Genomic DNA, 8,776 nt, shown 5'->3' with positions numbered 1-8,776 from the left:
CGATGACGGTGCAATCTTCAAGTGTGGGGAGGTCGTCGACCGATCTCCATGGGTAACAATTTTCTTTTTCAACACCAATGTTAGTTAGTTATTGCATGGCATGATAGGTTGCATGTTAGTTAGAATTTGTACATATTTTTACTACCTTCTTCTTATTAGGACTACTTGGTTAGGATGATGATTTTCTTTCCAAGAAACTGTTTTAGGGCAACCTACCAATTTGAAAAATTTCTGTTGAACTTGCTTGAAAGAATGTATTTTGGAACATGGTTTTTGAGCTAAGAACACAAGCAAGTGAGATTTGAGCCTAATGATGTGGTTACATCTTATAACCACTTATTTTCCTTCTTGTGTGCATTATTCTCTTTTTATGAATGTGATCTTTGATTTGTTTGAATCTATATGTCCCATTATTCCTTGTATTCATGCATTTATATGATTGAGGCCATCATTTCATTTAGCTCACTTACCCAAAAAGCCTTACCTTTTATCTTCCTTTGTTAGCCAAATTTGAGCCTATGATTAACCCACTTTGTTCTTAATTTAGCACATTACAAGCCTTAAAGCGAAAAACAATAAAAGTCCTTATTTGGATCTTTGATTGGCTTAGGCTAGTGAGTGTGAGTGTCATCCAAGAGTGGGAAGACTTTGGGACATTGGTTGGGATAAAAGGGTGTTTGTGTTTTGTATTTTTATATTGGGGAATTGGGTACATGCTCATGTATTGATTAAATGTATAGACCTTATGCATTGATGTTCTTGTATATAGTTTGAAAAAAAAAGAAATAAAAGTTAAAAAAAGAAAAAAAATAAAAAGAAAAAGAAAAGAAAAGAAAATGTATATAGAAAAAGAAAGAAAAAGAAAAGCAATAAAGGGGACAAAATGCCCCAAAGTGAAGCTCAAACAATAAAGAATCAATGCATATGGAATGTGAATCAAAAAGGAAATGCATGAGTATGTGAAAAAGTGAGGAATGGGTAGTTAGTTTAGTACTTAATTGTATAGGTCATTATATAGGTTAGGTGGGAAGGTTTAAGCTAATCAAAGAACCGAATCCTAGTCCACTAGCCATATATGACCCTACCTTGACCCTAGCCCCATTACAACCTAAAGGAAAGACCTCATGATAATTGTATGCATGCATGAAATAATTGTTGATTGTTAGATGAAAAACAAATCTTGGAAAGCATGGTTAGGGGAGAATTGAGAGAATCAACCCCAAACACCGAGCGACTAGAGTGCAAACACTCCCGGTGAGGGTTCGATGCTCAATTCCTTGATTCCCGGCTTTCACGAGCGTTCTTCTTGCAAGTCTATGTGAACTTCATTTCATACTTAAATTGGTAGAATTCATGAATCGTCATATGACCTTAGCCCTACCCGTTTATACATGCTCTTGGAGGATTGATTTATTTTTAACCAAGTAGGTAAAACCATTTTGCATTTAGTTGCATATAGTTTAGGTTGCATATAGCTCATTTACATAGAATAGATGTTGATGCTCTTTGCTTTCTCTTGGCTTAAGCATGAGGACATGCTTGGTTTAAGTGTGGGGAGGTTGACAAACCCCAATGTGACGGTTTATCTTGTATTGATTTTAGGGGATTTTATAACCTTTTACCCACATTTATTCAATGAAATAGCATGGTTTTGTATATTCTCCTTTAATTGTGCTTAAGAGTGAAAACATGCTTTTTAGGCCTTAAAATAGCTAAATCTAATTCACCTTGATTCCATTAGATGCCTTGATATGTTTGTTAAGTGATTTAAGGTTTAGGAGGCAAAGATTGGATCAAGGGAATGAAGAAAGAAGCATGAAGAGTTGGAGAACTCATGAAGAAATGAAAGAACCGGAAAGCTGTCAAGCCGACCTCTTCGCACTTAAACGACCATAACTTGAGCTACAGAGGTCCAAATGATGCGGTTCCAGTTGGGTTGGAAAGCTAACATCCGGGGCTTCGAAATGATATAAATTTTGCCATATGTTGCTTCGCGTTCAGGGGCGCGCACGCGCACTTTGCGCGCGCACGCCGATTCTGTCCGTGGCCCACTTTAATGAAATCGCCCCCAGCGGTTTTAGGAGCCTTGTGGGCCCAATCCAACTCATTTCTGATGCTATTTAAGTCAAGGATTGAAGAGGGATGAGACATCTAGTTACCATTAGTCATAGTTTAGTTTTAGAAGTAGTTTCTAGAGAGAGAAGCTCTCACTTCTCTCTAGAATTAGGATTAGGATTAGGATTAGTTCTTAGATCTAGGTTTTAATCTTTGCTTTCTTCTACTTCTACCTTTCAATTCTTTGTTGTTACATTCATCTTCTCCTATTCTTTTATTGTAATTTCCTTTATGGTTGTTCTTATACTTTGTTGTAGATCTACTATTGTTCCTTCCATTTTCTTTCAATTCAATAAGAGGTAATTCATAATAATTGTTCTTCTTTGCTTTTCTATTGTTGATCTCTTGCTTTTGTAGTTAGATCTCTCTTTAATTCTTGCATTTAATAATGTTTACTTCTATTGCACTTTATGTGTTTGTTGAAATGTCTCTTTTAGTTTTAGTGTAGATTTTGTCCCTCTTGGCCTAGGTAGAGTAATTAGTGACACTTGAGTTATCTAATTCCTTTGTTGATTGATAATTGGAGAGATTGCTAATTGGTTTGGAGTGCACTAAAGCTAGTCTTTCCTTGGGAGTTGGCTAGGACTTGTGGCTCAAGTCAATTCATTCACTTGACTTTCCTTTATTGGCAAGGGTTAACTAAGTGGTAGCAATGAACAATTCTCATCACAATTGAGAAGGATAACTAGGATAGAACTTCTAGTTCTCATACCTTACCAAGAGCCTTTTATAGTTGTTAGTTTATTTTCATTGCCATTTACTTTCATGTCTCTTATCCAAAACCCCAAAACAACTCAAACCAATAACAAGACACTTTATTGCAATTCCTAGGGAGAACGACCCGAGGTTTGAATACTTCGGTTTATAAATTTAGGGGTTTGTTTTAGTGACAAACAACTTTTTGTATGAAAAGATTAATGATTGGTTTAGAAACTATACTTGCAACGAGAATTCATTTGTGAATTCTAAACCGTCAAAAATTCATTCGTCAAGGAGCGACGCGTACGCGTACCTGACGCGTGCGCGTGATTTGGAGCTTTCCATGGCGACGCGTACGCGTGGATGACGCGTACGCGTGATTTGAAGATTTGCACAGCGACGCGTGCGCGTACTTGACGCGTACGCATGACACGCAGAAAAGACTATCGACGCGTACGCGTGACATGCGCCATGTGCAGAAAACGCTGGGATGATTTCTGGGCTGCTTTTGACCCAGTTTTCAGCCCGGAAAGCACAGATCAGAGGCTGCAGAGTGAAGGAATCAAGTGGTCCCCATCCATCAATTAAAGACTTGATGATTGTTATAATTAATTTGATTTAAATTTAAATTTGATTTTTAAATTAGGAAAAGATATTACTTAATTTTAGAAAATAGATTTTTCTAAAATTAATTAGGATTAGTTATAAAAAGGGATTCCATTGGTTAACTTTTGATCCGAATCCAGACTACCAAAATACATTTTATCAAAATCCTTATTTTCTTCCCTGAACCATGAGCAACTAATCCTCCATTGTTAAGGTTAGGAGCTCTGTCTATTTGTATGGATTGATTTTATTACTTTTTCTATTTTAATTCATGTATGGATTTATAATTTAAGAATTGTTTTCGCTCTTCATCTTATGAATTTGGGTGGAACGGAAGTATGACCCTCTTTCTATTTGATTTCTTGTATAATTTGGAAAAGCTCTTTACTTGAACAACAACTTAAAAACACATTCTCCTAAATTTTAATTATCTGGACTTAACGGGATACGTGATATATAATCCTTTTATTTTTGGGTAATTAGAGTTTTTGTGACATATAAATTGGAATTTGATTATCACCCTCTAATTGGAATTAATTGATCAAGGAATTGGCAATTGATGAATTTGAAGGGAGACTAGAAAGGTCTAAGGAATTAGGGTCTAGTCACATATAGTTTGCCATAATTTAAATCCTACATGATTAAAATAGTTAGTAAGAAAGGTTAACCCGGAAAAATAGATAACTCTAAAACCTTAACTGCCCTCTCCATACTTTATTCCCAACTCATTTACTTTATTATTTTAATTTCTGTATGATTGTTTAATGCTCTTTGAATACTCAAACACTCCTTTATGTCTGTCTGACTAAGCCAATCAATCAATCATTGTTGCTTGATCCATCAATCCTTGTGTGATCGACCCTCACTCACCTGAGGTATTACTTAGTACGACCCGATGCACTTACCGATTAGTTTGTGAATTGTAAAATCTCCGCACCAGATGCTACCACCGTGTTTTATTTTTTTACTCTTCTAGGAAATATGATTGAATTTTCTAATAAAAAAAACCACTAACTGACCTCTGAGAATCCGAACAAGTCTCCCAGTCACTATCCGAAAACCCAATGGGAGTTAAATTGGTGTTGGAAGAGAAAAATAATGCTATGGCTGGTGCTCCTTTTAAGTATTTCAGAATCCTCAAACTTTTTACAAAATGTTCATCGATTGCACAATCCAAAAATTGACTTAGTTTAGCTACAATATACCAGATTTTAGGTCTTGTATTTGTAAGGTAAAGCAATCTCCTAATAAATTTTCTATACTCTGAGGTTGAAGGTAGGGATGTGCTTGAGTGCTTAGACAGATGAGTAGTGTAGTACATGGGGCTGAAAACTGGTTTAACATTAAGCATGATTTTTAATTTTATTTTTAAATAAATTTTATTTTTAATTTTAAAATAAATTTTAATTTTATCTTTTCATAATATTAATTTTTTACCGTACATAATTTTAACTATTTTTTAATCACATCTAAATAAATTAGTCTTAATAAAATTTTTGTGTTATTCAATTATTTTTTCAGAAAATAATTAAATATTAAAATAATTAAATGTTTCACAATAAAAATAATAAAAAAATTATGAATGAAAAAAAAATTAACCATCATGATAATTTTTGTTTCACAACAAAAATAATAAAAAAAATATGAACAAAAAAATTAACCATCATAATAATTGTTTTATATTTTTTATATTTTAATTATAAACATAAATATAATTAGATTATATTATTTATGAAATGTGAGTATAGATATAGATAAAATTTAGTTATATTACTTATATATACTTTCATTGTATTGCTTATAAAATTAGATTATAATTATGACTATAGACTTGTTTCTGTGTTTTTGTATGTGTGACTAATTGATAGTGTTAAAATTTTATCCTTAATTATAAATAAGATTTATAATTTAAAAAATCAAAGACTCAATTAAAAAGATACGAAAAAGATGACGTTAAAATACTCTAATTAACTCTTTAAAATAAGAATATTCAAAATTCAATTAAAATTATTTAAAATTTAAACTCAACAAAAGTTTATATTCAATGTGATTTTGTATTAAATATATTTAATAACCTATTATATCGTATTGGTTGAAATTAGTTTTTATAATGTTAATTTTCTAATAACACTCTATTAGAAAGAAATTATTTTTTCAAAATTTTTAAAAAATTAATTAATATTATATATATTTTATTACACTACATTTAGTTATAAAAATTTTATTTATTTCTAATGCTTATATTAAAAATGAAAACAAATTTAAATTAGTGAATTTTAACCTATAATATAATAATTATTTTATATATCGTATGAATATAAATTAGTTATTTTTTTATTTATAAAAAATTTAAGAGGTTTGACCTATTGATATAACTCATATGATAAATTTTACTTTAAAAAATTATATATATAATATTGATTATGGCATATTTTTTTAATATAAACAATTTTAGAAAAAAATCTAATAGTTAATTTATTACCTTTTTAGTTTTAGTCCAATTTAAATATTTTTTAAGCGGAACTTCTATTTTTTCCCACAGCAACAAAAAATCTTCAACGTAGATGGGCTTTTCTCAGTATTTTATTGTTAGGTATAATAGTTATGTTTTTTTCCGTCGCGCTGTCGATCAATCAAATAAATAACAATAAGAGTTTCATCTATCAATATGTGTGGTCTTAGACTATAAATAATGATATTTCTTTAGAATTTGGTTACTTGATCGATTCACTTACCCTTATTATGTTAATATTAATCACTACTGTTGGCATTTTGGTTCTTATTTATAGTGATAATTATATGTCTCACGATCAAGGATATTTGAGATTTTTTGCTTATGAGTTTTTTTAATGCTTCAATGTTGAGATTAGTTACTAGTTTGAATTTGATCCAAATTTATATCTTTTGGAAATTAGTTGAAATGTGTTCTTATCTATTAATAGGTTTTTGATTTACACGTCTTATTGCAATAAATGCTTGTCAAAAGGCATTTGTAAGGTTTATTATTTTTGGAAAGAAAATCTTATAAAGAATTTAATAATGTGTGACGAGAAATACCAAATAAATTATACATAAACCAATTAAAATGTAAGATCAAAACATCTTTAGCAAAAGATAATATAAACATCTTTATGTGAATGTTCCCAAAATATATTTATCTCTATTTATTGATGAAAAACTAATGGAACCTCAAATGTCCATATGGACTAAATTAAAAACAGATTTTGAATTAGACAAACTAAAGAAAAAAGGATTCTACTTCTACGTAACATAATAGCATGAGTCACATGGATCTAAATAACCTTTATTATCAATGAAACAATAATGTGTTTTTATTATATTTAATTTCTGTAAAAAAATATGACCTAATCTAAGATGCCATGTTTTTGTTATGTCAAGTGAATTTGTACTTCTAAGCATTCTTATTGATGTCATTACTGAATTGATGTTGCGTGTTCAATATACGCTCACCGCACTATATCAAAAGAGTCGTGCAAATGGTGAAATTGTTCTCATTATTTTTGTAGTATGAGTATAGATACTAGACACTCAGAAAAAGATTCTAGATGAAAGAGAAAAAAAAATTGATTCTGCATTTACTTTAAAAAAAAAAACTAAAAATGAGGAGTTTAAGATATACTCCTTACTATAATGATATATAAAGTAGTTAGATATTACTTATTTTATCAGTCATATAGTTGTAACAAATTGAATCAATTACAGTCACATATAATTTTTGTCTTTATCATTCTAACTATACAATTAACTCTAACTATTTTGTAATTATTTCTAACTAACTGTAACTAATTGTAGTTAGTATGTGGTTAGGTAATAAACTAGCATTGTTGTTTCTCGTTCAAGAGGTCACACTTGGTGGAATATTATCTTCTCATCAAGGCCCGCTACTATTCAAGTTTCGACGACATTGAAGCTTTAGAGTGCATGAGTTTACGACTTTGATTTTTAGAGAAAAAATTTAAGGTAGATACCACTATGAAGATTTTATGATTATCTTTATATAAAGATGTTTTTTTTTTATCATTAGATCATAAATTATATAGTTTGATTTTGATGTGTTATAAAAATGTTATTTTTTTTAAAGTGTGACTAAACAAACAAAATACACTTTTAACACAAAAATCTTTATAAAAAGATATTTTTAACATCTTTATTTGAGTAGGTGTCAAAATTTAAACAGAAACAAAAATATTTTAATGTATAAAGTAATGTCTATTTGACTCTTTAAATATGAATTTTACATCTTTTGAAGATGTAATTTTAATCATTTTTATAATGTAAGATTAATTATTGTGTTGAGTTAATCTTTGATATTTTTCATTCAATAACAAAATAATCTTCAATAATTCTTTTACTTGTATGACTATATAATAAAAATATGGGAATGTCTGGTGTATAATTTATTAAAAATATTTTTTATTTATATATAATTTATAAAAAAAATTTAATATATATATATATATATATATATATATATATATATATATATATTAGTCTCTTTTAATCAGATAGGTTAAAGATTTAAGGGTTTATTATTAGCTAACAAATTATTACATGTACAAGATGCAATTCAAATTTTCAGTACTTATTTAAATAAATGAGTGAGCTACTTAATTAAATTAAATTAATTATTTTTACACATTTTTAATAAATAAAAGAATAAATTAATAACTTGAGTATATTTTGACAAAAAAAAAGAACAGAAAAAACGATTTGGATTTGGGAGTTAAAATGATGAAAAGCCAAACTTAAAGAAAAAATGATGAAAAAAACTTTGGAGTTGGAAGGTAAAATGATGAAAAGCCCAAATCCAACGAAAAATTAGAAGCGTGCGCATCCGGGGAATCGAACCCCGGTCAGTACCGTGGGAGGGTACTATGATACCACTACACCAGATGCGCTTTTCGGCCAAAATGTCCCTTATATAATTTTAATCTATATCTAATCAGGGTGTTCGGAGAATTCAATTACTATGTTTGAAAAACAAAATTAAGAGAAAAAATAAATAGATGCTTAACCTTTTGATATGTATATTTAAGTTTTTGAAAATTTAAAAATATATTTAATTTTTTTATTTTTTCAAAATCTAGATATATTGATTCTTTATGTTCACTTGATTCTGTCAGATTTAACAGAAAAATTAAACATGACTCTCGTTGTATCGATCTGGTTGATACGAATACACATGTAAGAGAGTTTTTAAAATTGAACAAATTACACTTAGGAATTAATATGTCCAGATTTTGAAGAGGTAGGAGACTTAAATATATTTTTAAATCTTCAAGAAATTAAATGTTTACGGACCAAAAAGTCAGAATTTGTCCTTTTCTCATAAATT

At 29.4% G+C, this 8,776-nt stretch overlaps 1 non-coding gene across 1 annotated transcript; it reads right to left on the bottom strand.

Annotated features, from left to right (window-relative positions):
- Positions 1 to 8,268: 8,268 nt before the first annotated feature.
- TRNAG-CCC (transfer RNA glycine (anticodon CCC)) lies at positions 8,269 to 8,339 on the bottom strand. Its single transcript has one exon. It is a non-coding gene; the product is annotated as a tRNA-Gly (tRNA).
- Positions 8,340 to 8,776: the final 437 nt, after the last annotated feature.

Source organism: Arachis hypogaea, chromosome 4 (assembly GCF_003086295.3).
Source record: "Arachis hypogaea cultivar Tifrunner chromosome 4, arahy.Tifrunner.gnm2.J5K5, whole genome shotgun sequence".
Lineage (NCBI taxonomy): Eukaryota > Viridiplantae > Streptophyta > Magnoliopsida > Fabales > Fabaceae > Arachis > Arachis hypogaea.
The sequence above is the reverse complement of the archived record's forward strand: the minus strand, read 5'-3'. Positions and strand labels throughout refer to the sequence as shown.